A 25,509-nucleotide genomic window follows, 5' to 3' on the forward strand; every position below is an offset into this window, starting at 1 on the left:
GAATGTTGAGGATCATATTAATTAAAATAGAATTTGGGAATGAGTGTTGTGCTTTTATCAAAGAGAGTATAGTTTTAAAGAGAAAGGCCAATGATCCAGAGTGCTGAATGGCTGGGTGATTTTTAAACTGGAGCCTTCTAAGTCTGTTAATTTATTTACTGGCTATGACAAAATCCAGAAAAGTGTCAATCGCTGTAATAACCCAGTTGTATTTATACAGAAGGTCAAATATTACAAGCCTGCTGTTCAAGAAAATAAACATGTAGATAAGCAGAAGGCATAGTTATTAAAAGCAACAAAGCTGGGCTTAATTCTAGCACTGCTTCTGGATGGCCCTTTCAGGTTGGGTAAGCTGCCCAATGAATCTTTTTCTCAGCCTCCTGTCCTGGAAATACAAAAATCAAAACAAGTGCACCATTAAATCCCTTTCGGTCTACTATTTTGGAAATTTATTAAATCTTTCTGATATGCTGTGGAAATAAGAAGAAAAGGGTGTTTTGTGGAAGAAAATACATTATTTTAGTGAATAAGAACAGATACATGTTATTGTGTTTTACTTTTTTTGTGTTTTGAAACAAAGTCTTGGTCTGTCATCCAGACTGGAGTGCAGTGGCACGATCATAGCTCACTGCAGCCTCAAACTTCAGGGTTCAAATGACCCTGCTGCCTCAATCTCCCAAATAGCTGGAACTACAGACACCTGCCACCATGCCTGGCTAATTATTATTATTAATAATTATTATTTTGTAGAGGTGGAGTTTGTTGCCCAAGCTGGTCTCAAACTCCTACCCTCAAGCAATCCTCCCACCTCAGCTTCCCAAAGTGGTTATTGCACTTTATAAATAGCTTAAGTAATATATGCTTTCCAAATCATGTATGCAGAAGGACTCATGGGTATTAGAAAATTACTGGATTGCAAAATTGAATATAGAAATCTACTGTTTGGCATTTTACTTTCCTTTCTTTGATATACTAGAAGAATAGCTACAAATATTTCCTCTATATTTCCAAAATGATTTGAAGATTGGGCTCTCCTTGCCCACAAATAAATAAAAACTAATTTTGGAATTACTGATGATTTTGGTGTGCCATTTAGAGAGATATTAAGGTTTATTTTGAAAGAACAAAGGAAGGAAAGAGCTTGAGTTGCACACCTATCTCCTATTCACATTCCATTGGCCCAAAGTTGGTCACATGGACACGTCTAACTGCAAGGGAGGCTGGAAAATGTAGTCTTCTATGGCAATCAATTTATGCAAGTAAAACTGGAAACATTTTGTTACTAAAAGAAAAAAAAAGTAGATACTACATGGTAAGGCAGTTCCTAAAGATGGGAGTAAGTCTAGCACCTTGAAAGAGCTGAGTAGGAAATTTGACAGAGCAACAAAACCATATGTTTCAAGTGTGCAACTGTCATGGGAGTGCTAAGTCATACTGAGGAACACACAGTTTTCACTGCACAAGCACCTCCTATCCCTTGTTTCCAGGGTATAGGTTGTTAAAAGAAAAACTTTAGCCAAATTAAATTTAAAAGAGTTTAATTGAGGAAAGAGTGAATCAGGCAGTCTCCCTGAGCCAGAATGGGCTCAGAGACTCCAGTGCAGCCACCTGGTAGAAGAAGATCTATGGACAGAAAACAAAAGAAAGTGACATACAGAAAATGCAGGTGGGGTATAGAAGCAGCCAGACTGGTGATGCTCAGTGTTTGCCTTATTTGAACATGGTTTGAACAGTTGGCCACCTTTGATTGGCCGATCAAACTTTTCTCAGGGATTGGCACAAGAGTAGGCTACGGTCTGTTTACAACTCCATTTAGATTATAGTACATGATGTATGGAAAAACCTTTAGGCTGAACTTAAAATATGTAAGGAGGCAGCTTTTGGCTAAACTTGATTTGACACTGTCAATTTTACATAAAGGGTCTGGGGAAACTTCGCTTCATCAGCATTCGGGAACCCTCTCACTGGCAAGAGAAATGCCATTCTATACCACAAGTCTATTCTTAGGCTCTGATAAACTCTGTATGGCCAGACACTGGAAAACACAGGAGAATAGGTGTGAAGCCCTGGACAGCTAGGGTAGTGGTCCACTTGAATAAGCAAAAGACTCCGCCATAAATTGGAATAACAATTAATAATACATTTGCTACTAATATTTATATAGACATATCTTAATATGAAAAAAGCAATGTACACATATATAACTGTAATATAATATAAAGCCTATATAGGGCAGATCAAATATTATAATAAATAGAGCAGGACCATATTTTGAAACATCATCATTAAGTAGAAGATTTTGTTAGTAGGTGCCAAGGTGATAGATATTAATTATAGGCAAGAAAACTAATTTTCTTTTAAATGTTTTATTAATTACTTTCATAAAAATCGTACAATCCCAAGTGTAGATTTTCTCACTTCGGCATGAGAAGAAGGGCTGCTGTGGATGTGCATGTTGAATGAGAAATGTGTTTCTTTAGCTCAAACTTTCTGTTCCATTATTGGGAACAAGAAATAATTTCTCCTGACAGAATATACCTGAGATAAAATGGAATTGTTATGAGGAAAATTTTTCCATAGCTGTATATATACCTAAAACATATTTATCAATAAAGACACTGCTTTAAAAATGTTATACATGGTATTTTTATTTTCACTAATTGCTTTAGTGTGGCAATAATTCACTAGGAAGGATCTGAGATGTTCTCTCTCCCAAAACTCTTAATTTTATGGAAAGCCACAAGCAATGTGTTAAGAAAGTTAAATTTTTTAAATCTAGGAGAGAAAAAAAGGTTTTTTCATGTCTGTTTTACCACTTGACAATATTTTGACTGCCTAGAAGCTTTGAATATCCTGTGTATGTTGGCTAATTTTCCAGCTTATGAGTCTGATCCTTCCCAAGGTAGAAGCCAGAAATTAAGTTCTCAATCTCTCTTAAAGTTGCGATAGAGGCTTGTGACTTACATGCTACAGATTAAGTATATACATGCCAGTTTTGACTATAAAACTACAAATTGAAGAATTAGATATCATGCCCGATCCACTTCTGTTCTGGTGGTTGCACACCTATCCGGTTTCTGAAGACCTCACCAGCAAAAATTTTAGTGTTATTAGCCAACATCCAGCGTGGCATCTGTTGCCAGGGGTTACTGAAGCAGTTATGAAGTGTGATTTTGATTTTCTTCTTTGATTCATAGCCTGGTTTTCTGTGTGGTCTTCAAGATTGCTTGAGAGAGAAGAATGGGAATTTCATTGAGTATGTAATTATTTATTTTATATATCTTACATTTTTTTACTGTATTCAGAGTAAACATATTCCCATTCACCAAATCACTTATGAATATATAATTTTAAATAACTGCACAGTATTTCCCATTTTACCCTTCAAATCTGTGTTTCATCTTTTTCACATTGCTTTCTTTCTGGGGCTAATCTGTGTATATGAAATAAAACAGCTCCTTAGATCTCTGGTTTCAGGTGGATTTGGACAATGGGGAACTAGGGTAAAATAGCAGAGAAAGGAGGAAGCCTGAAGTCAGGCATTTGTATTCCCCTTGTTCCTTCTTACTGGATTAACTCTGATTGGCTGCTGCTCTCAAAGAGATTCACTTTTCATCCAGATTTTGTTAATTGCTACTTACTCACTCCAGCCTAGACATTGCATTCCTTATGATTTACTTTCACACACTTAGATCCTCTTCAAATAGCTTTAATTTGTGACAATTATACGTTTTCTTTAGGGTCTCTGACTGGAGCAATATTCCATTGTAGGAATATATCATAATTTACATCACTATTTTCCTAGTGTTTTACATTTAGGATTCTCTTGATTATTTTAAGTCTAAACATTGCTGTAATTAGATATTAATACATAATTCTGATGATTGTCTCTGGTTATTTCTTAATTATATTTTCTAATTGCTGCTATGCAGAGACTGACTTTTTTTTTTAGTATAGATCTCTTACATTCACCTACATTGCTAAGATCTAATTAGCTATAATAGCTTAGCTCTAGAGTTTCTGGAATTTTTATGGAGACAATCCTATCAGCTGTAATTAAAATTGTGCATCTTTCTCTCTAATATGTCTACTTTCCATTTCTGTTTCATATCTTATTGCATTGTCTGGAACATTTAGTAACATGTTGATTATACTGTTTTATTTTAAGTTAAATTGTGCATCTTTATGGGGCACATGTGCTATTTTGATAAACACATACAATGTATAATGATTAAATCAGGGTATTTAGGATATCTATCACCTCAAACATTCACCATTTCTTTGTGTTGGGTACATTTCAAATCTTCTAGCGATTTTGAAATATACAACATATTATTGTTAATTGTAGTCACCTTGCTTATTCCTTAGATCTAACTGTATTTTGTATCAATTAACCAATCTCTCTATACCTCCCCTACTCCAAGCTGTTTTAATGGGCATATTTTCGTCCTGATTTCAAAGAGAATGCTTCTTAATTTTACCACTAAACATAAGCCATTGCTTTAGGATACATTTCTAGATGTTGAATTATTCAAACAGTATAAATATTTTAAAGCTTTTTGGAATATATTATGAAATTTCTCTCCAGAAAATTACAACATTTTATAACATCATCAATAGTTCCTGACAGTGCCTTGACCCACATAACCTTGCCAGCATTAGCTGTGAATTCTATATGTTTTGTTATTTGTAACTAGATTACCTTTCTCTGCTTCATGGCCACACTTAAACCCTAATTTACCACAAGAACAACAATAACAAAAAGTAGGAATAAGATTCTGCTGAGAATTGATCAAGAATATTACCCTTGTCGGTAGCTGACAACATATTCCATTTGTTTTATTTGTTTGTTTATTTATTTATTTATTTATCTATCTTTGAGACAGAGTCTCTCTGTTGCCCAGGCTGGAGTGCAGTGGTGCTGTCATAGCTCACTGCAGCCTCATGTCCCAGGCTTAAGCGATCCTCCTGCCTCAGCCTCCCAAAGTGCTGAGATTACAGGTGTAAGGGACTGCACCTGGCCTCTATTTACTTTAAAATAAAGACAAATATTTTTATTTTCTAAATTTGTGAAACCACATTTTCTCTGTTAAAATATTTCTAAAGCATTTTAATCATTGGGAACATTTTTTTCTTTCAACAAAGACCCTTAAAATTTAGAAATCACCCCTAAGCTTGGGGGTATTGTTTTTCTCTAACATAAACACTAGATACTTTTTAAAAAAATTAGAAAACCAATTTCACTCTACCTGCTACACACAGTTTTCTAAAGTGAGATGTTTGTCCCCTAGCTGCATAAATGTAAGTCATAAAAAATGCTAAATGTTGACAGTTTTACTCCACCTGAAATTTACATTAGGTAGTCACTGGGCTATAGAAGGTACAATGTCTGTGAGAGAACTCATCAAAAACATAGATATAAAACATATACCTGTCTTTTGTCTCAGAAGGCTGCATGGCTTTTATCTCATCCCATAAATAATGGAGGCATCAGCACATTTATCTGCACACAATAACAAATCCCATCCTCTTGGTAATTGTAAAAACACTGAAGCCTGTTATTGACCTTGTGTAAAATATAGGCATGGGAGAGAAAGACGAAGAAACTTTTTGTCTGTCTATATCCACATCTAAAGCCCCATCACACACTTTGAAAACCATTAAACTAAAAGTTAACGACGTGAAAAGGAGGAGGAAAAAATATATTATTGAATAAAGCAAAACAGACAAGTTAAATCAAAAGATGCATCCATCCATACCATGTCACTCAATGTTCCTATTTTCTTTGCTGAAGTTTTTGAGATATTTGCATTAAAGGAAGGTTGAAATTTTCAGATCTCAAAGCTCTGACTCATATTGTTAGTTCTCATTTTTTTTTTTTTTACTTCTCACATTCTTTTACTGTGCTTATTTATTTTGCAAATAAATAGTCTGTGGATATGTTTTTAAGGTACCTTTCCTATATTGTCAGAGTACACATTTTCTGACTGAATTACAGTGAAAATGGTTAGCAGCTATTTATTGATCACCATTTGCAAATATTTATATCCACATCCTAATCTCTGCCAGTTTCCCTGGGCTGGGCTCAAGAACTACAATGCTCCGCATTGCCCTATGCATAACAGCTAGATGGCATGATAAATGATAAGTCATGAGGTCCTCCAATGAGCAACACACAATAATTACCATAATAGTTCAGAGAAGGGAGAGACAAATGCAAGCCATAGCAGTGACAAGAAGTCCCTTAAAAGAGGTACGTTTTAGTTGAATCTTCAAGGCTGACGTTGAATTGATGGAAAAGACAACAAAAATATTTCACAAAGGTCAAGAAAGATATGCATTATTGTTTTAGTCCATTTTCACACTGCTATAGAGAAATACCCAAGACTGGATAATTTATGAAGGAAAGAGGTTTAATTGACTCACAGTTCCACATGGCTGAGGAGGCCTCAGGAAACCCATAATCATGGTGGAATGCAAAGGGGAAGCAAGCACCTTCCTCACAATGCAGCAGGAGATGGAGAAATGAAGGAGGAAGTTCCAAACACTTATAAAACCATCAGATCTCGTCAGAACTCACTCACTCTCATGAGAACAACACAGGGGAAACTGCTCCCATGATCCAATCATCTCCCTCCCTCAACACATGGGGATTGCAGGTCCCTCCTTCCCTTGGCATGTGGACATTACAATTTGAGATGAGCTTTGGTTGGGAACACAGAGCAAAATCATGTCATTCTGCCCCTGACCCTTCCCAAATCTGCTGTTTTTTTTCACATTTTAAAACCAACCATGCCTTCCCAACAGTCCTCCAAAGTTTTAACTCATTCCAACATTAATTCAAAAGTCCATTTCCAAAGTCTCACCTGAGACAAGGCAAGTCCCTTTCACTTATGAGCCAGTAAAATAAAAAAACAAGTTAGTTCCTCCCAAGATACAATGAGGGCACAGGCATTGGATAAATATACTCATCTCAAATGGGAGAAATTGGGCAAAATAAATGGGCTACAGGCCCCATGCAAGTCTGAAATCCCAAAGGGCATTTTATTAAATCTTCAAGCTACAAAATGAACTCCTTTGACTCCATGTCTCACATTTGGAGTATGCTGATGCAAGGGGTAGGCTCCCCTGGCTTTGGGCAGCTCTTTCACAGGCTGCCATTGAGAGTCTGTGGATTTTCCACATGCACAGTGCAAGGTGTCAGTGGATTTACCATTCTGGGATCTGGAGGATGGTGGTTCACTACTCACAGCTCCACTAGAACTCCAGTGGGGACTCTGTGTAGGGGCTCCCACTCCACATTTACCTCCCACACTGTCCTAGCAGAGGTTCTCCATGAGGGCTCTGCCTCTGTGGGAGACATCTACCTGTATGTTCAGACATTTCCATACATCCTCTGAAATCTAGGCAGTGGTTCTGAAACCTCAATTCTTCCCTTCTGACATTATGTGGAAGCTGTCATGGCTTCCACATGATGGAAACGATGACCCAAGCTGTACCTTGGACCATTTTAGCCACACCTGGATGCAGTGCAACAAGTCCCAAGACTGCACAAAGCAGCAAGGCCCTGGGCCCAACCTATGAAACCATTTTTTCCTCCCAGGCCTCCAAGATCTCTGACATGCCCTGGAGATATTTTTCTCATTGTTTTGGTGAGTAATATTAGACTCTTCATTACTTATGCAAATTTCTGTAGCTGGCTTGAATTTCTCCCCAAAAAATGGGTTTTTGTTTTCTATCACATCATCAGGCTGCAAATTTTCCAAACTTTTATGCTCTGCTTCCCTTTTAAACATAAGTTCCAATTTCAGATTATCTCTCTCAAGTTCAAAGTTCCAAAGATCTCTAAGACAGGGACAAAACGCTGTCAGTCTCTTTGCTAAAGTGTAGCAAGAGTAACCTTGGCTCCAGTTCCCAAGAAGTTCCTCATCTTCATCTGAGACCACTTCAGCCTGGACTTCATTTTCCACATCATTATCAGCATTTGGATCAAAACCATTCAACAAGTCTCTAGGAATTTCAAAAGTTTCCTACGTTGTCCTCTCTTCTGGGCCCTCCAAATCATTCCAACTCCTGCCTGTTACCCAGTTCCAAAATTGCTTCCGCATTTTCAGGTTATCTTTGTATCAGTACCCAACTCCTTGTACCAATTTACTGTATTAGTCCATTCTCAAGCTGCTATAAAGAAATACCTGAGACTGGGTAATTTATAAAGCAAAACATTTTAATTGACTCACAGTTCAGCATGGCTTGGCGGGGGGCCTCAGGAAAGTTACAATCATGAGGGAAAGCAAAAGGGAAACAAACACCTTCTTCACAAGGCAGCAGGAGAGAGAGAAATGAAGGAGGAAATTCCAAACACTTATAAAACCATCAGATCTCATGAGAACTCACTATCACAAGAACAGCATGAGGGAAACTTCCTCCCTGATCCAATTACCTCCCTCCATTGACATATTTAGATTACAGATGCAATTTGAGATGAGATTCGGGTGAGGACACAGTGCCAAATCATGACAAGTATCATTAGGGAGATGTTTATGAATCTAATATGTATTCAAAAGACAAGATAACAGATTTATTTGGAGGAAAAAGGGAGGTGAGTTTAGATAGGGAGCATAGTAAACAATTATTAAAAGTCTTCAAATATAGGCTGAATAGTTTCAACTTGATTTGAAAGGTGAAGGTCACCAAGTATTTGGAATAAGAGCCTCAACTTGCCTTCCATAGCAGATACCACAATTTGATCAAAGTTCTCCGTCTCCTTGAAGCCAGGTAGAACCTAAGACTCCTTAATTGTTGATATAAACTATCAAAATTGACTCATAATATTAATCCCTTTTGCCATGCTGGGTATAGGTAACTCATTTTGAGCCATAAAGGAAGAGAAGAATGCAATTTTAAAGAATGACCCAGGGTGAAGGCCAGTTAATTAAAATGTTTATGAAATAATCCAGACAATGAATCCTGAAAACCTTTCAATTGAAAGGGCAGGATCTAATGGAAGACATGCTGAAAGATGAAGCAGAGACAGAGGATTCACTTACACCAGGTTAAAGAAAAACTCTTTCATTTAGCTAAAATAAATAATTCAGCTTCAAGTTATTCAACAAACATTTATTAGCAATCTGATGTATGATAGTATAGGGCTAAAGCATTTACAAACTTTATCTGAATTAATTCTTTTAAAATTAGTATTAATTTTCTGTTTCTTTGAGATCATCATGTCTTTTGCGTGAACATGGATGGAGCTGGAGGCTATCGTACTTAGCAAACTAATGCAGGAACAGAAAACCAAATACCACATATTCTCATTTATAAGTGAGAGAGGAATGATTAGAATTTATGAACACAAAGAAGGAGATAATAGACACTGGTGTCTACTTGAGGCAGGAGGGTGAGAAGAGGGAGAGGAACAAAAAAGATAACTATTGAGTACTGGGTTTAATACCTGGGTAATGAAATAATATGTACAAGAAACCCTTTTGACACTTGTTTATCTATGTAACAAAACTTCACATGTACCCCCAAACCTAAAATAATTTTTGTAAATGAGGAATGGCTCAGAGAAATTAAGAAACTTGTTCAAGATCCTATATCCTTTCAGCTCTATCACACTTCTGAGATGAGATGAAACATGAAAAAAAATTACAGCCTAGTTGACTTTACATTTAAAAATATTTACTAGAAATTATAGCCTAATTAGAAGCTCAGCACTACAGCAAGTTTAGCATGAAATGAATATTTTATTACTGTTTTTATTTTGAGAGTTAAAATTGTTCTTAGACACTAAGTAGAAAAAAAAAAATCTGGTAAACTTGATAGCAATAAACTTGCTGACATCAAACTTTATTTTTAAGACTAATACAGGATTGAAAAAAATAACAACTTTATTTAATACATAGGAGTGGAATATAATCAGAGGGAATGATGCAAATTATATGTTGAGTCTTTTTTAGTTCATATGCTGACACTTACTTGGATCATTCAGAAAAAATTTGAGAATTTTTAGTTGGGTATTTTTGTTATTTTAAGTAATTGAGTTAATATTATATATTTTATCAAACAATTGTCAATTCTTCAATTCACAGTGCTTCAAAATGTGCTCCATAAATATTAATTGACAAGACAAGACATTGGGCCATAGATAGTATTTATTGTTCTAGCAAAGATAATTAGCCAAGCAGCCAAATGTCATTTCTTTTATCAAAATTCTACAGTGTCTCGTTATTTACTCAAAGTAATTGCCCAAATCCTTACTAGGAAGAAACTCCAAGGTCTGACTCCATGACCACCCTCAACCTTTCCCTGACCTTATCTCCATCTTCTCTCTCCCTCTGTCTCTTCAGTCCAGTCACACTGGCCTGCGTGTTGTACTCAAAAGCCCACATCAGCTTGTTACTTATGGTTTTCTTTTCCTATTATCTCTTCCTGAAAGTTCTTCCCACCTTACTTCCTCCTACAAGTCTTCACTCAAATCTCATCTTGTCAACGAGTCCTATGAAAAGCACTTCCAACCAGCTGCCACCTGACACTGAATTCCTCTTCCCTTGTTCTCCTTCAATTTTTTCTGCAGCACTTACCACTTTTTAACATATGTTGTTTACTCAATAATTACATTTATTTGTTATTTTCCCGTTATAATTACTAGTTCAATGAAAGCAGAAATCTTTTTCATTCTTGATTGCTGCTGTATCCCAAAGAGCTACAACAAGCTATATAGTCAATAAATAGTTTCTGAAAGAATGAATGAATAAATAATAAGGGTAAATAACAATAGTTAATGCTATCTGAGAGCGTTTATTTGCCAAGAACATTAAGTGTTAAACTACCTACTAAGTACGATCACATTTTTTTTTTTTTCATTTAAGTCTCATAACAATTGTTTAAGGGGATGGGAATTTATAGTAAATAATCGACTACAGGTTTCCTAACCATAACTGGTTGTCTAACCCAAGTCTCCAAACTTTTGCTCCGTATTGCTATGGCTGAAATATAGAGAAAAACATGTTTACTCTTATAGTTAAGACATACCAGCATTCAACAATGAAGTCATAGCACATGGAATTTATTCACTGCAGAAAAAAAAAACTCTTTTGTGAAGCATTTGGAATTTGATCAAATGTCTAAATTTTGATTCAGGATTAAAATTAATATGTTGTAGCAATACCTCTAAGAAAGCAAAGAAAATTCCTCTTAAATTATTTGACTGTTATTCTATTAGCTGCTAATTATGATTGGATTCATAAACTAAAAAATTTTTCAGACATATGTAACTAATTTATATGAACTCTTTCACACTCAAGTTGTACACTGATGTTTTATAATATCTCTATTATACCAAGGTAAATTACCCTTTAATTCAAAAATATTTCAATGATTAAATATTTTGAAGTTTCATTTTGGAGATCTATATAGCTTTTCTGTCATATTACTAATATATTATAACCTTCTTTTTGCATTGCTGAAATCAGATGTCAGAGGTCACTTAAGAAGGCTTTAAACATGCCAACCACATGCATTAGATTCCAGTAAGCTTAGAAACCCTATAATTATTCAACTCTAATTATAATCAAGTATTTTTAAATGCAATCTTATTTTGAACATACTTGAAGATGAAATTGTAGCAAATAAGAAAAATTCTCCAACTTATCAAATTATCTACCTACAAAATTTTCTCTGTAAAAGCAAATGAAAACAATACATTTTAATGTATATTTTAATTCAGCGCAACTGTAGCTATGACAAAATGGAAAATGGCTCCCCTATGAAAGGCAATCTCTTTGTTAAAGTGCTGACAAGCCAAAGATAAGTTATTTATTGTTCTTTTAATTAAAAATAAAATAATTATTTCAAGGAAATAAAAACAAGGTAAAGAGTTAGGCTGCATTGCATAAAACCAGTGAGGACAAAGATAATTTACAAAACCATGTATGCTCTATGGCATTCATTAAAGCAAAAGCACTAGGTTTCCTGTTTTGATAACTCAGGACATTAATTATTACAGTTTGGAAGGCTGCTTTTCTTACATGTGGAGGCTGTGCCATCATGAGAATACTTTGGGGAGGCTGCTAACAAGACCACTTTTCTTCATGTATTTTTTTTTCTCATTTTAAAACACTGGTAAAATACACATAATATAAAATTTTTGATGGTACAGTTCAGTTAAGTATATGCACATTGTTGTACAACTATCTTTTTTTTTCCTTTACACCTACAAATAAAACATTATCATTCTACCTGCTTTATCAAATCTTGTTCATCCAAGTCACACACTAGGAAACAGATTAGGGTCGTGAAGAAATTTCTTAGGAAGTTCCAGGACCTCATAATTTATATTTCCCAAGTGAAGTGCATAATAAAAGACCATTGAAGGGCCTGGTAATTCTGACCCCTTTGCCTGTTTCTAGTAATAGCTGCCATTTTGTTTTGTTTTGTTTTGTTTTCTTTGTTTCTATAAATTTATGTATACCTCACAACCATATCCCAAAGTGTGTTCCTTGGAGCATCAGTTGTAGGGGTGCCCATAGGTGTTACCCAGAAAAGAAGTATGTGATCAGACAAATTTAGACCCACTCAATTAAACGTGTGTCCTTTCTGCAGAGTTTCTTAGAACTTCTCACATGCTGTTGGGAATTGTGGCTGTCTAAGTCAGAGAGGTGGCCTGCAGGTTTCACAAAGATCTCAGACCACTGAATTTTGTTATTGTTTGAGAATATTCTAGAACTATTTTGCAAAGGAGTACACCTTGGAAAACATGAGATTACAGCTCTATACCTCTGTCATTTTTATCATTACAGTATCTTTTGGCATGAAAAACTTTTTAAAGAAAACATTTGGTTTGATGTTTCATCATCTCGGAACCTTCTGTCACTTTCCATATCCACCATCTTGTGTTAAACTGTCCACCTGTTTACTGCAAAACTCCTCACCTTTTTGCCATTTGTTCACTCCGCCCAGTAATTTTACTTTTAAAGTTTTATCTCCCTTCACAAGAGGTTAAGGCAGCAAATATACAATCTAAGTGAGAAGGAGAAAGAAATTCATTACATAAGTCTTGAAGGAAAAAACAGAAAATCCAAAGCATACTGAAAGAAAGCCTTGCAGTAGGGGAGGCTCAAGAACTTTATGTCATAGCAGGACACCAAGAAAGTTCTAAGAAGGCTGTGTCAGAATGCCCTCTGCCGACTTTCAACCCCAGGATCAACACTTCACATGCATTAGCAGAGGGAGATAAATCAATGCTTTTCATGTTTTGTGCTGTATTTATTTTGTCCTCTACCCCAACCCCAATCCACCACTGCTTTGAAGAAAAGGTTGACCTCTCCAGATTCTGGGAGGAGATCAGTGTATTCAGTCTGCTCTGACTGAGGATGAGGACAGGTCCCAGACTCCAGCCAGTGCCTACTAGCTAGAGCAGAGCACATCAGCTACCCAGAATGAACTGCTTAAAATTGCTGGTATCTGTATTAAATTCTGATCTCCTGCAAAATCAATATTGAGGCACCAACATTTAATAAGAAGGTTCCGGGCATTTTTAGCAATATTTATTTACAGTGTTTGCTCTGATAGGCAATGAGCCAAATCCATCAGCATTGGAAAGGCTTTCAATTTGTGAAAAAAAGTTAAAGGTATTTAGACATGGACACTAGGATCAACAATCTCTTTAGACAGGTCTTCCAAAGCAAAGCCCCTGCAAGTGCCAATCTAAGCCCACTGGAGAGTTGGAAAACAGGGAAAATGCCTTCTTTGGACAATCGTGGTGGTGGTTGGTCAATATCTTACTTGTTTGAGACCATTTGCCCTATGAAAGGTAGGAGGCTGGTAGTGGGAGTTTTCTGAGTTCATTTTTTTTCCCGCAGATCTTCTCATTTCCCTGAAAATTGCTACAGTATGGTTTTCGGCTCCTGCAGGGCTCTCTCTCCCTCTCTCTCTGTCTCTCTCTGTCTCTCCCTGCCCTGGCTCCCTCCCTACCTTAGTCCCTCTTTTCTGCTTACTAATTCCCCCCTCATAGTTTCAACAAGAAGCACAATCACCACACTAACTTCTGCAGGAATCCAGGAAGATAAGCTGTCTAAAGGCAACACCTGCCTCTGACCCTATAATACAGTCCTTACCGAAGATACATGTTATGGATTGAATTGTGTCCCTCAAAAAGGTATGTTGAAATCCTAACCTTTGGTGCCTATAAAGAGGACTTTATTTGGAAAGAAGCTATTTGCGGAAGTAATCCAGCTGCAATGAGGTCGTACTGGATTAGGGTGAGCCCTAACTCCAATAACTGATGTCCTTATAAGGAGAGGGCAAGATTTAGAGGCACAGCTTAGACACAAAGGGGAAATGTTCATGTGAAAACAGAGAAAGAAATCAGAATGATGAAACTAGAAGCCAAGGAACATCAGAGATTGTTGGTAATCTCTGGAAGCCACGGAGAGTCAGGGCAGATTCTTCCCTAGAGCCTTCAGCAGAATCATGGCTCTGCCAACACCTTAATTCCAGAGTTCTAGCCTCTGGAACTGTGAGAAAATCAAGTTGTGTCGTTTTAGGTTTTAAGCCATGTACTTTGTGGTAATTTGTTACAGTAGTCCTAGGAAACGACAACAAGTGAGTACAAAGGTCTAGCTGTTTGCATGGAAAAAGGAAGACATCATATGGGAAAAATACAATTTTGATTAACATCCTAATAACTTACCTGGCACATGAGGAAGTCCAAGCAGGAGGAGAATAGCATCGAGCAGGCTATGAGTAACTGTTTTTCATTCATTGTACAAATACATATTGCATGCTTCTCTGGGCCTGGAAGGCAAATAGGACAAAGTCTTTACCCTGAAATGGGTCAAGTATAATGAATATGCAACAAAGACAGGGCCACATGATTTCCATAAGTGCATAGGGGTGCTATAGAGATAGGGAGAAAGAGAACTTGATGAGAATGTGAAGGTCTGGAGTAGGCTTTTTATTATTTTTTACTTTTTTGCAAGAAAATAAGATGTCAGATGGAGTTCTGCAGGATGAGCAGGTGTTGGCCGGGGAATAATGGTGTACAGGACATCTGAGGCAGGGCACAGGATAACCAGTGTCAAAAGTGTAATACAGCACATTATAAGTCATTGTGTATTCTTGGTCAAGAGGGACTAACGTAAAACAAAGCCCTCTAGAGGAATTTAAGGACTAGGAGGAGAAATGCATCTTGTGTCATGCTAAGCACCAGAGCTGACCCTATAAAAGATGGGAGCTAATGATGACTTTAAGCTAAGAGGTATTATGGTGACATTTTTATTTTGCATATGTCACTTTGGCATAGAAGATGAAGTAGATGAAACCAAGGCCTCATGCATAAGAATTTCTCTTGGAGGCTGGGTGTGATGGCTCACGCCTGTAATCCCAGCACTTTGGAAGGCCGAAGCAAGTAGATTACCTGAGATCAGGAGTTTGAGACCAGCATGGCCAACATGGAAAAACCCCGTTTCTATTAAAAATACAAAAATTAGCCAAGTGTGGTGGTGGGCACCTGTATTCCCAGCTACTCGAGAGGTTGAGACAGGAGAGTCACTTGAACCCAGGAGGCGGAGGCTGCTGTAGGCCGAGATCTCACCATTGCACTCCAGCCTGGGCGACAGAGCGAGACTCTGCTCAACAACAAAAAAAAGATGGTTAAGCACTTCATTTTCGTCTAATGGATTCATCCACATGAGCTCTATCCATCATAACATGCTCAAAGAACAGACTGAAACTGCAGGAGATGGGATGCCAATGTTCTCAGTGCCAATTATTGAATCTAAGAGATCCAACAGCACTTCTTGTGGCAGGGAGCCCTGGGTCACTAGAATGCCCAGGTGTCTTTGTACATCAGGCTTTTGTGATTTGAGATTTGATGGTGTCTCTGCTCCACATCAATCACAAAGGCTTGTCCAGTACTCTCAGCATGTTCATCTATCCCTGTACCTTCAGAGGAATGTCATCTATGACATTAATTTTCCTTTGCCTCCTAGCTAATATTCACATGGAGTCATGATTTCTTTGCCTACTCCTAATTTTTCTTCACTTACAATGTCTTGAAAAGCCAGGTAAATGGTTCTCCCTGCTTTGTTCATTAGATACAGAGTGATGTTACTTTCACTAAATATAATTTTTCTGAGGCAATATTCTCATTAAGTCCCAATCTGCTCTCTTCTAACAAGAAGGATACTCCAGCAGGAGAAGCTGCATGAAGAGTAAAAGGGTAAATCAGTCATCATCTATATGATTTAAGCTACAATAACCTACACACAAACTCAAATTTAAGAATATTTTGCCTTTTGTTAATACAACGCCTGGAATGCAGTGGTGTGATCTCAGCTCACGGCAACCTCTACCTCCCCGTCTCAAGTGATCCTCCCACTTCAACCTCCCACGTAGCTGGCACTACAGGTGGGCACCACCATACCAGGCTAATTTTTTATTTTATTTTATTTTTTGTGGGGACAGATTTTCACTATGTTGCCTAGGCTGGTCTTGAATTCCTGGGCTCAAGTGATCCTCCCACTTAGGCCTCCAAAAAATGCTGGGATTACAAGCATAAGCCCACCATGCCCAGCCTGTAAAAAAATTTTTTTTAAATAATATTGATAAAAAGAAATGTTTATTAGTGAGAACTCAGGTATATCAGTGTTAAAAATTCAAGTCAGACTAGCTTAAATGAAAGGAATACCTTACCTTACTTATAACTAAAAATTCAGGGGTTAGAAATAAAAAAAAAAAAGAATTTTTGAAGTTTTAATTATGTCTCTCTTTTCTTTTTATTTCTTCATCGTTGCATGCACCTTCTTCGTTTGTTTGTTTATTTGTTTTTAGAGACAAGGCCTCATGCTGTTGCCCAAACTGGAGGGCAGTGGCAAGATCACAGTTCACTGCAGCTTCAAACTCTTGGGCTCAAGCATTCCTCTTGTGTGAGCCTCCCAAATAACTGGGACTATGGGACTACAGATGTGAGCCACCAAACCCAAGTCACTTTTTTTTTTTTTTAGACACAAGGTTTTGCTATGTTTGCCAGGCTGGTCTCAAACTCCTAGACTCAAGTGATCCTCCTCTCTTGGCCTTCCAAATTTCTGAAATTACGGGTATGAGTCATCACACCTGGCTTCACCTTCTTTCTACGTTATTCTTTTTCATTGTGAAACCGTCAAGCCATATAGGTGCAGTCATAGAAACTATTTTTCCCCAGTTGAAATTATCCCAGTTTAAATGCTAGAAAGAAAGCATCTCTGCCCATGTAGCCATCTCTGAAGTCTCTGAAAAGTGTTGTGATTGTCTATTTGGTTCTGCATCCATTTCAGAGCCAATCACTATGGCTATATAAGGAAGAGAGAGTAATGAACTATCTTATCAAAGTACTTGGACTGAAAGTAGAGGCATCCTAAAAGAAAGAGAATAATGTTACCAAGGAAGATATCAAGTGCTGAACTGAGGAAAATAAAGGCAAAGAAAGGGTTTATTAGTGCTTTGAATTCCAACTAAAGAAAGGCAGATCTGAGAGCAGGTGGAAATTTCTCCTAGCACCATAAACTCACAGGGAATATAGGCAAACAAACCAATGGAGCATTCTACAATAACAGAGGCTGCGTAGAATTCCTACCTCCAAACAGAAGTTTCTAATGAAGAAATTAACCTTGCTGCTTTTCATCCAAACTAAAATGTGTGTGTACAGACACTCCCCAACACAAATCATTTTTAATGTATGAAGTCTCAAGGGATAAATGGTTTCTCCAGTTTTGTGGGTAAAGAATTCTTTATCCTAATAGATAAATAATTTTGTTTTATCCATTAGGAAGCACTGTTACTCTTTAACTCTTTTCTAAACTTAGCAAAAATATAAATTAAAAAAAGCACAAATGCACCAGTGTTTGCTTTCTTTGGGAGATCTTCTCACTTCCAGAAAAAGATATCTCTATCTATCCTCCCGATCTCCATAATTATTAGTTTGTACCATTCATAAGAGACTAAAATGGTTCTATTTTGAATTTGAGTTAATTACAAAATTTTTACATATCCAGTTTCTACATTTTTTGAATAACATCTACCTAAAAGACAATACATAAATAACTAATTTTGAGCAACTTCTGTGGTCAAGTTATATACTAATTATGTGAGTGTGTCTTGCTTGAAATACATCTATGAGATAGGCTCACCCCATTTTAAGATGACAAAGCTGTGGATCACAAAAGTAGACTAACTTGTCCATGATCAACTGCTAATGAAAGACATATCCAAGATCCGAACCCCCATAAGTGTTGCTCCAAGGCTCCTGAAATAGTCTGAAGGGGGCATGATTAGAGAGAGACCAGTTTGATGTGTATGGCTGTGATTCAGGTGACAGAAGATAGTGGCTTAGACTGTAGGATGGCAGAGAAAATGAGACGGATTTAAGGATATTTTAGGATGGCATCAACAGATCTTGATGCGAAGGTTAAACTCTGTTCCATCCACCAATGTTTCAGCCTTTTGGAAGTAGTTAGGAAACATGCTATGGAGGAGAGGTGGAGAGTGGAAGACGCAATAAGGCTGTTTACAGTATTTACACCTCTTCCACCTCAGACGCTTTCCTGAAATTCTCAGGTGGTCACTATATTAAGAGCACATGGGAACTTATGAGAGAGGGAGCACTTTGGATGTTTGATTCCTTCAGGGCTCAGAATGAGAAGCAGGGTATTGGAAAAGGAGACTTTGAGGATGAAGCAATTAGTCATGTTGAGATGAAGAACTCCAAAGACAGGATAGAAGTTTCCTTATTAAAGTTAATAAGTTTCCTTACTAACTGTAATGCCAAGAAAACTGTCAGTCATTGGCCAGGCCGCTGTGAGTTTCCATTCCTTCTAATACTTGCCTGTCACATTCACATCGATGTTGCCTATGAATATGTAGATACTCTCAGGAAATGTGTAACCCTTCAGAGGGTGAATGCAAATTTAGACTCATATTTTACTTGTTGGAAGGCATTCATCACCTTAAACAGTATTAATGAATAACTAATTAAGGTTGCAGAAATCTTGTTAAATTTTCAAAACTAAAATTAACTTTCATAGGATGATGATAACTCAGTCATCCATTAAAGTGGTCGTAATTGTCTATTAGTCTAGTGTCACTTTAGTGGCAGAGAAAGGCCTAAAGTTAAATGGTTTCTATTCTAGGGACCATTTTCAGATTTGAGTTGAGAAAATAATATAAAATAGAAAAATTTGAGGTTGGTGTGTACCAGACTAAATTAAATATTTCCAGCAACAATGAAAATGCAATCTATTTCATTCAGTATATATTTTCTTCCCTTTCTATTTTTTTCTTCTCCCTCTTCTTTTCTTCCTTCTTTCCTTTTTTCCTCTTTTCTTTTTACATTCCTTCTGTCTCTTTGCCACTCTATTCTTCCATTCTCCTTTAATAGTTAAAAAAAAAATCTATATTTTTCCCAAAATAATCCAGCAGAGGTCAAATGTTCTTTGCCTGATTTTTATAAACCTGGATGAAAGTGAATTCTGAAGACCTGCCTTTCGCTTTCAACATGAGGCAAATACGAGATATGCACACTTTCCTGGGTCCCTAAATGTTCTTTCTTCTCTTGCAGTTCTTTCTAGTTAACAAGACCATGGTGAACACACTGAGAGATAATGATCTCTCTTTTTTATACTAACCTGTTTGTTATTTCTAAATAAAAATGTGCTCTGTTAGACACATTTTCAAAACCAGTTAAAAATGAAGTAATCTCCATGTCTACTTTCTTGTCTCTATAAAACTCCTTTCCCTAAATGTGTAAGTAAGCATCAAATAGTAAAATTAGAAATCTCCTTGTCTTGTAAACAAGGAGACAAAAAGCAGCATTAAAAAAGCGGTTGTATTAAAGCTCATAGAAGTTATGGCTCAATCTTAATTGGTGTAATGTGGTTGCTTTGTGTTTATGTCTGTGAGCAGTAGTTTTACCCTATGCAGAAAATGTTTCTGGATGATACACTGTGGAATTACTTGTGAGCTTCCTATTGGCTTCGGATTAACAAACTTCTCTTCAATCTTTAAATGAGAGAATATGTAGCATGCATTTGTGTTACTCCTTTTTAACAAAAAGAATAAAAAATTTAACCTATTTGGAGTAAAATCATTTCTAATATTCAATATTTGGTCTATTGATACCTTAGAAGCCTTGCTTCAATTCAAAGTGCTGACTTCTAGAGCTTTGGCAGAATTTTTTTTTTTTTTTTTTTTTTTTGTTATTTGTCAGGTAGGTAGATTCGTTGGTTGACTTTAATTTTATGAATAGCACACAAATGCAGTGTCTTCATTTTTTGTGTGTTTTATTTTATTTATTTATTTATTTTGAGATGGAGTTTCGCTCTTGTTGCTCAGGCTGGAGTGCAATGGCACAATCTCGGCTCACCACAACCTCCGCCTCCCGAGTTCAGGCGATTCTCCTGCTTCAGCCTCCCGAGTAGCTGGGATTATAGGCATGCACTACCACATTCAGCTAATTTTGTATTTTTAGCAGAGATGGGATTTCTCCACATTGGTCAGGTTGGTCTCGAACTCCCTACCTAAAGTGATCCAACCTCCTTGGCCTCCCAAAGTCCTGGGATTACAGGCTTAAGCCACCACGCCTGGCCCAGTGTCTTCTATTTTTATTTTATTTTATTGATTGATTGATTGATTTTTGAGACAGAGTATCACTCTGTTGCCCAGGCTAGAGTACAGTAGTACAATCTCAGCTCACTGCAGCCTCCACCTCCTGGGTTCCATTGATTATCGTGCCTCAGCCTTCTGAGTAGCTGGGACCACAGGCAGGCGCCACCACGTCCAGCTAATTTTTGTATTTTTAGTAGAGACAGGGTTTCACCATGTTGGCCAGGCTGGTCTTGAACTCTTGACCTCAAGTGATCCTCTGGCCTCAGCCTCCCAAAGTGCTGGGATTACAAGCATGAGCTGCCATGCCCAGTCAGTGTCTTTAATTTTTAACTTAAGAGAAATACACAGTATAAAGCAGAAGTCATTCATTCATTCATTCATTCAACAATAACTGCTGAGCTCCTACATACCTACAAAATACTGCCTGTATGATGCTTATCCTGGTAAGGATGTGAAGATAGGTCCCTTTGCCCGTGAAGCTTTTGGTCTGGAAATTTCTCTTTGCATTTTTTCCTCAATTATGAATTTAGTGCAAATTATTTCATACCACTTGATATCCATTTTTATACCTATATGCCCTTTAAACACACATGTGTGTGTTTTCACATAAGTGGAATTCAACTTTTTATGTTGTACAATGGGATTCGTTCTTCCCTTGCCTCCAGGCAAAACCTTGGTTAACTTAGTTTATAATATTTATGGTCACTTTTAAGTAATATAAATAGTATAGATTTAGAAAGTACAAATAGTGTATGAATAGTATAGAGTTAGAAAGTGTACTTTTTCATTTGATCATCAAAATGCCAAAGTTGTTTTCGAGTATGGTAGAGGGAAGCCTTTAAGGAAGAAAGGGTGTTGTGGTTGACTTTTTCATCCTTTCTTCTCCTCCTATCAGTTTTGTTACTTTCCCTGCTTTGCTGACATTAGTTCTGGTCCCTGATGATGTTGGGTGAATAGTGGAGAGAGAAGGATGAGAGCTAAGGGGCAGTGAAGTGAGTTCTTAATTGATGTCATTCAGAAGAAGGGCAGGGAAGTACTGAGTAGAGAAGGGCAGGATCCCTGGCAAGAGCTCCACCCTCGGGCCTGTGCCCATGGACCTAAATGAGGACAGGCATTTCTGGTTTTGCCCCCCAAAAGTTGCCTTTTGGCCCCCCATCCTGTGCCCATAAAAACCTGAGACTGTAGTGGGCACACACACAAACAGCTAGACGTCAAGAAAGAGCACAGGGACAGACAGCAGCAGACACCGGCAGGCCATCGATCAAGGAACAAAGGAGATGTCGTTGAGGGGAATTCAGACGGGGACTGTAGGAAGAGAGTCCGGCCAGCCGCTGGGCAGTCTGACTTCAGGGAAAGACCACCTTCCCACTCCATCCCCCTTCTGGCTCCTATCCGTCTCACTGAGAGCTACTTTCACCACTCAATAAAACCTTGCACTCATTCTCCAAGCCCACCTGTGATCCGCTATTACTGGTGCACTGGGTCAAGAATCCGGGATACAGAAAGCCCTCTGTCCTTCCGCTAAGACAGAGGGTCTAATTGAGCTGATTAACACAAGCTGCCTGCAGATGGCAAAGCTGAAAGAACGTACTGTAACACACACCCGCTGGGATTTCGGGAGCTGTTAGCCCTCAACCCTAGAGGCAGCCATGGGATCAGAGGCCGAAAACTCTCCCCACAACCTGCTCATCTACATGCTCCCGCTGGGGGTTTGAGCAGTGGGGCACCAAAGAAGTGAGTCACACCCCTGTCGCATGCCCTGTGAGGAGGATAAGGGAACTTCTCCTGTTTCAGATGGATACTGCAATAAGATGAAATCATGTTTTCTTTTAGCAGATATTTAAAATGAACTCTCACAAGGGGCTTTGCATGAGTTCTGTTGGGATGTCTTATTTGGATCAGGGAATCCTGCAGGTTATCACTTTACCTCTCTGTGGTTTGTTCAGTCTTCCTGGACAAGTCTTGAAATAGTATCATTCAGCATATGTTCGGGATATGACCCAGGTTCTAATCACTCATGAATCCTGACACATTGCCCTGACGATATTCTAAGAGAGCAAGCATATCCTAATTCAAGAGCAACTTCTGTGGCTTACAGATCAGCAACTCTCAAGCCCATCCATCAACCATGACATTTCTCTGGTGGAAGTCAGGCACAATTGTCATCTCCAAAGGCAGTGGACAGTTAGCAGGCTCTCTTCTTGATCCAGGGAAAGCCCTTCTCACTAGTCATAAGATAAGGGACCGCTGTGCATATTCTCAGCAAAGGGCGTGGGGTGGGATTTTTCATCACAGCAACAGCTACCTTCAGATATCCTCTATAGATGCTTCACTTCTCCATTCCTCCCCTTCCCCATACCAACTGCTCGGATCCTTTTATGATTTTGGTTAAGAACTTGAAAATTATATTACTGTTTTTTTCATATAACTTCCTTAAAAATGTATCGTTTGGCTTGATATCTCATTTTTGAATGTCTATTGTATTTTGGATTCAAGGAACAACCACCAACTTAAGAGTGATCACAAAAATACTGTCTCCTGAGGCAGCAACTGGTCTTTTAAAATGCTTTTTGGTCACATTAAACCTTACAATTTTTAAATGAAACTTTCTAATCTTTTCCCTGAAGTGTGCAAGAAGACCATCTTTAACCCAAGATAATACAAATATCCTTCTCTGTTTTCTTCTAAATCTTTTACTGATATGTTTGTTTGTATTTAAATATTGACTTCATCTGATACTCACTTTGAAGTATTTTGTAATACAGGTTATCTGACTTTATTTTTTCCCAAATGGAAAGCCAATTGGTGTTAAAACGGCCATGATGTTCCCACTGGTGCCAAATGCCATTTTACCTTTATCACACAGCTAATTACTGAGTAGGATTCAGACCTTACCAAGTAGATATCCCTTTTCCTAGGGTAGTCATTCTATATTAACAAAGGTCAGATAATTTAGTTACTGATCTAAGCAATATCTCTGTTTCATGTTTCCATATAGTCTATAGAATAGGCAGTAGTATATTCTAAGGCAGTATTTTAACTGCCTTACCCATATCCTACGATTGTTATAAGAGTAGAAATAAAAATTAGATAATGTGAACAAAGGTCTTTGGCAAACTATAAAACCATGTACACATTTATATATATATGTGTGTGTGTGTGTGTGTATATATATATCTTTTTAGATCTTCTTTTGCTAAAAAAGTTTGACAAAACAATCCTGAGTGAAATGTCATTGTAAAACATAGCCCTAATTAAACAAGTCTCCATCTGTTTCCAAACATTACTTTCAATAGGATGAAAATTAGCCATTGCAAATTGCTCATTTTAAAATTAGTTTTATGCAAAATTTTATGTTCGACATGCTATTTCATTCCAAAATACTATATAGTTTAATAAATGTCAATTTTGTACATTTTTGACATTAAATCTACATTGGGTTCAAAATGGCAAAAGAAAAAACATGATTTCAACAAATTGGCCCCAAATTCAGCTGAGTCTGCTGAGTTGTGATAATGGAATGAGATGATGAAATGACACAAATATTGTTATAGCTGCAATAAACAGGATCATGTTTTCCTCTGGGAGGGAAAAAACAGAGGTTAGCAATATCAGAAAATTTTATTTTTGTCAGTTTTATTCTGTAAGTAGCTTTTATATATTTTTATATTTTAAAATACAATGTGCCAAGCAGTTCTTATCAAACCCAACAGTTAAAAAAGTGAAATAACACCAATTTCCTTTTGGTAAGCTACATTGAAGGAAAACTATATTTAGATTCAAAACATAATGCGAATATGGCAAGGTATGCCATCCACTGCACATCTATCTAATAACGTATCTTTGTGAGGATGAAGACTTAATTAAAAGTTGCATAGCAATCTGTTTCCTAGAAGTTTGAGGTCAGGCTTGGCAGATAAAAACTCAAAAGCTCCTTTACCATAAGCTTGAATTACCGTGTGGTTTCAGGAGGAATTTATTTGACTGCTGATTGCATATATTTCAAAGGAATTACAAGAGAGTTTTAGGAAAGTCACATGGTCAAACAGGAGCCAAATCTAGCTTTTCGGTGCTCTCACTTGAATGAAGGTAAAAATGCAGTCAGTGTTCAAGGAAGACTAGTTTGATGATTACAGGAAGACAGGTGGGGAAGGGAGGGGTAAAGATAGTATGCAGCAAATGCATTCCAAATTTATCTATATTTAAATCTGATGCATTTTAATATGCAGATAAAATTTTTAATTTTTTTTCTTTCAAGAAAATAAAAAGCCCATCAGTTCATATTAGGTCTTTTCTTTAACAAGAGTATACAATAAACTCCCATCTCAAAGAACCTTTGGCCTCACTCATGAAGCTTTTCTGTGGGTTGCTATTAGACCTGTGCACACACAGCAGCTGTCTACTCTCTCTGCCCTTCTGTCCACTGTGATCCAGCCAACCAAATTGCTGCCCTGGGCCCTCCTACGGAGTCAAAACCTGTGGATCTGGCTTGCTCTGATCCTTCTGTCTCAACAGTTTGGCAATAACTTCATGGGAGCATGCACATCAGAGACCGGTGCAGAAGCAATAATCATAAGAAAGATATAACAATCATAAAAGCAACTATCAACTGTGTATTTAATGTGTCAAGGATTGTGCTAGGTGCTATCTGTGTGTCCTCTCATATAAACCTCACAATATCTTTTGCATTAGACACTTTTTTCATCCCCATTTTTTGAAAGTAGGATACAATCCAAATGACACAATTCCTAAGTGAAAGAGTGACTACAAAAGTTAGGGCCCCTCTTCTGAGCCACTGAGTTTTCCTGCTTCTATCAGTGTCTTTGACAATGAGAGTGAAAAACGCATGTTACATGAAACCTCTGTATT

General features: G+C 37.4%; 1 long non-coding RNA gene across 1 annotated transcript; it reads right to left on the reverse strand.

Annotated features, from left to right (window-relative positions):
- Positions 1-2,696: 2,696 nt before the first annotated feature.
- On the reverse strand, positions 2,697-18,923 carry LOC140709776 (uncharacterized). Its single transcript, XR_012090499.1, has 3 exons — positions 18,863-18,923; positions 3,382-3,433; positions 2,697-3,226 (listed from the first exon to the last, which is right to left on the reverse strand). It is a non-coding gene; the product is annotated as an uncharacterized lncRNA (long non-coding RNA).
- Between the last annotated feature and the right edge of the window lie 6,586 nt (positions 18,924-25,509).

This window comes from Chlorocebus sabaeus, chromosome 22 (assembly GCF_047675955.1).
Source record: "Chlorocebus sabaeus isolate Y175 chromosome 22, mChlSab1.0.hap1, whole genome shotgun sequence".
NCBI classification, from domain to species: Eukaryota; Metazoa; Chordata; class Mammalia; order Primates; family Cercopithecidae; genus Chlorocebus; species Chlorocebus sabaeus.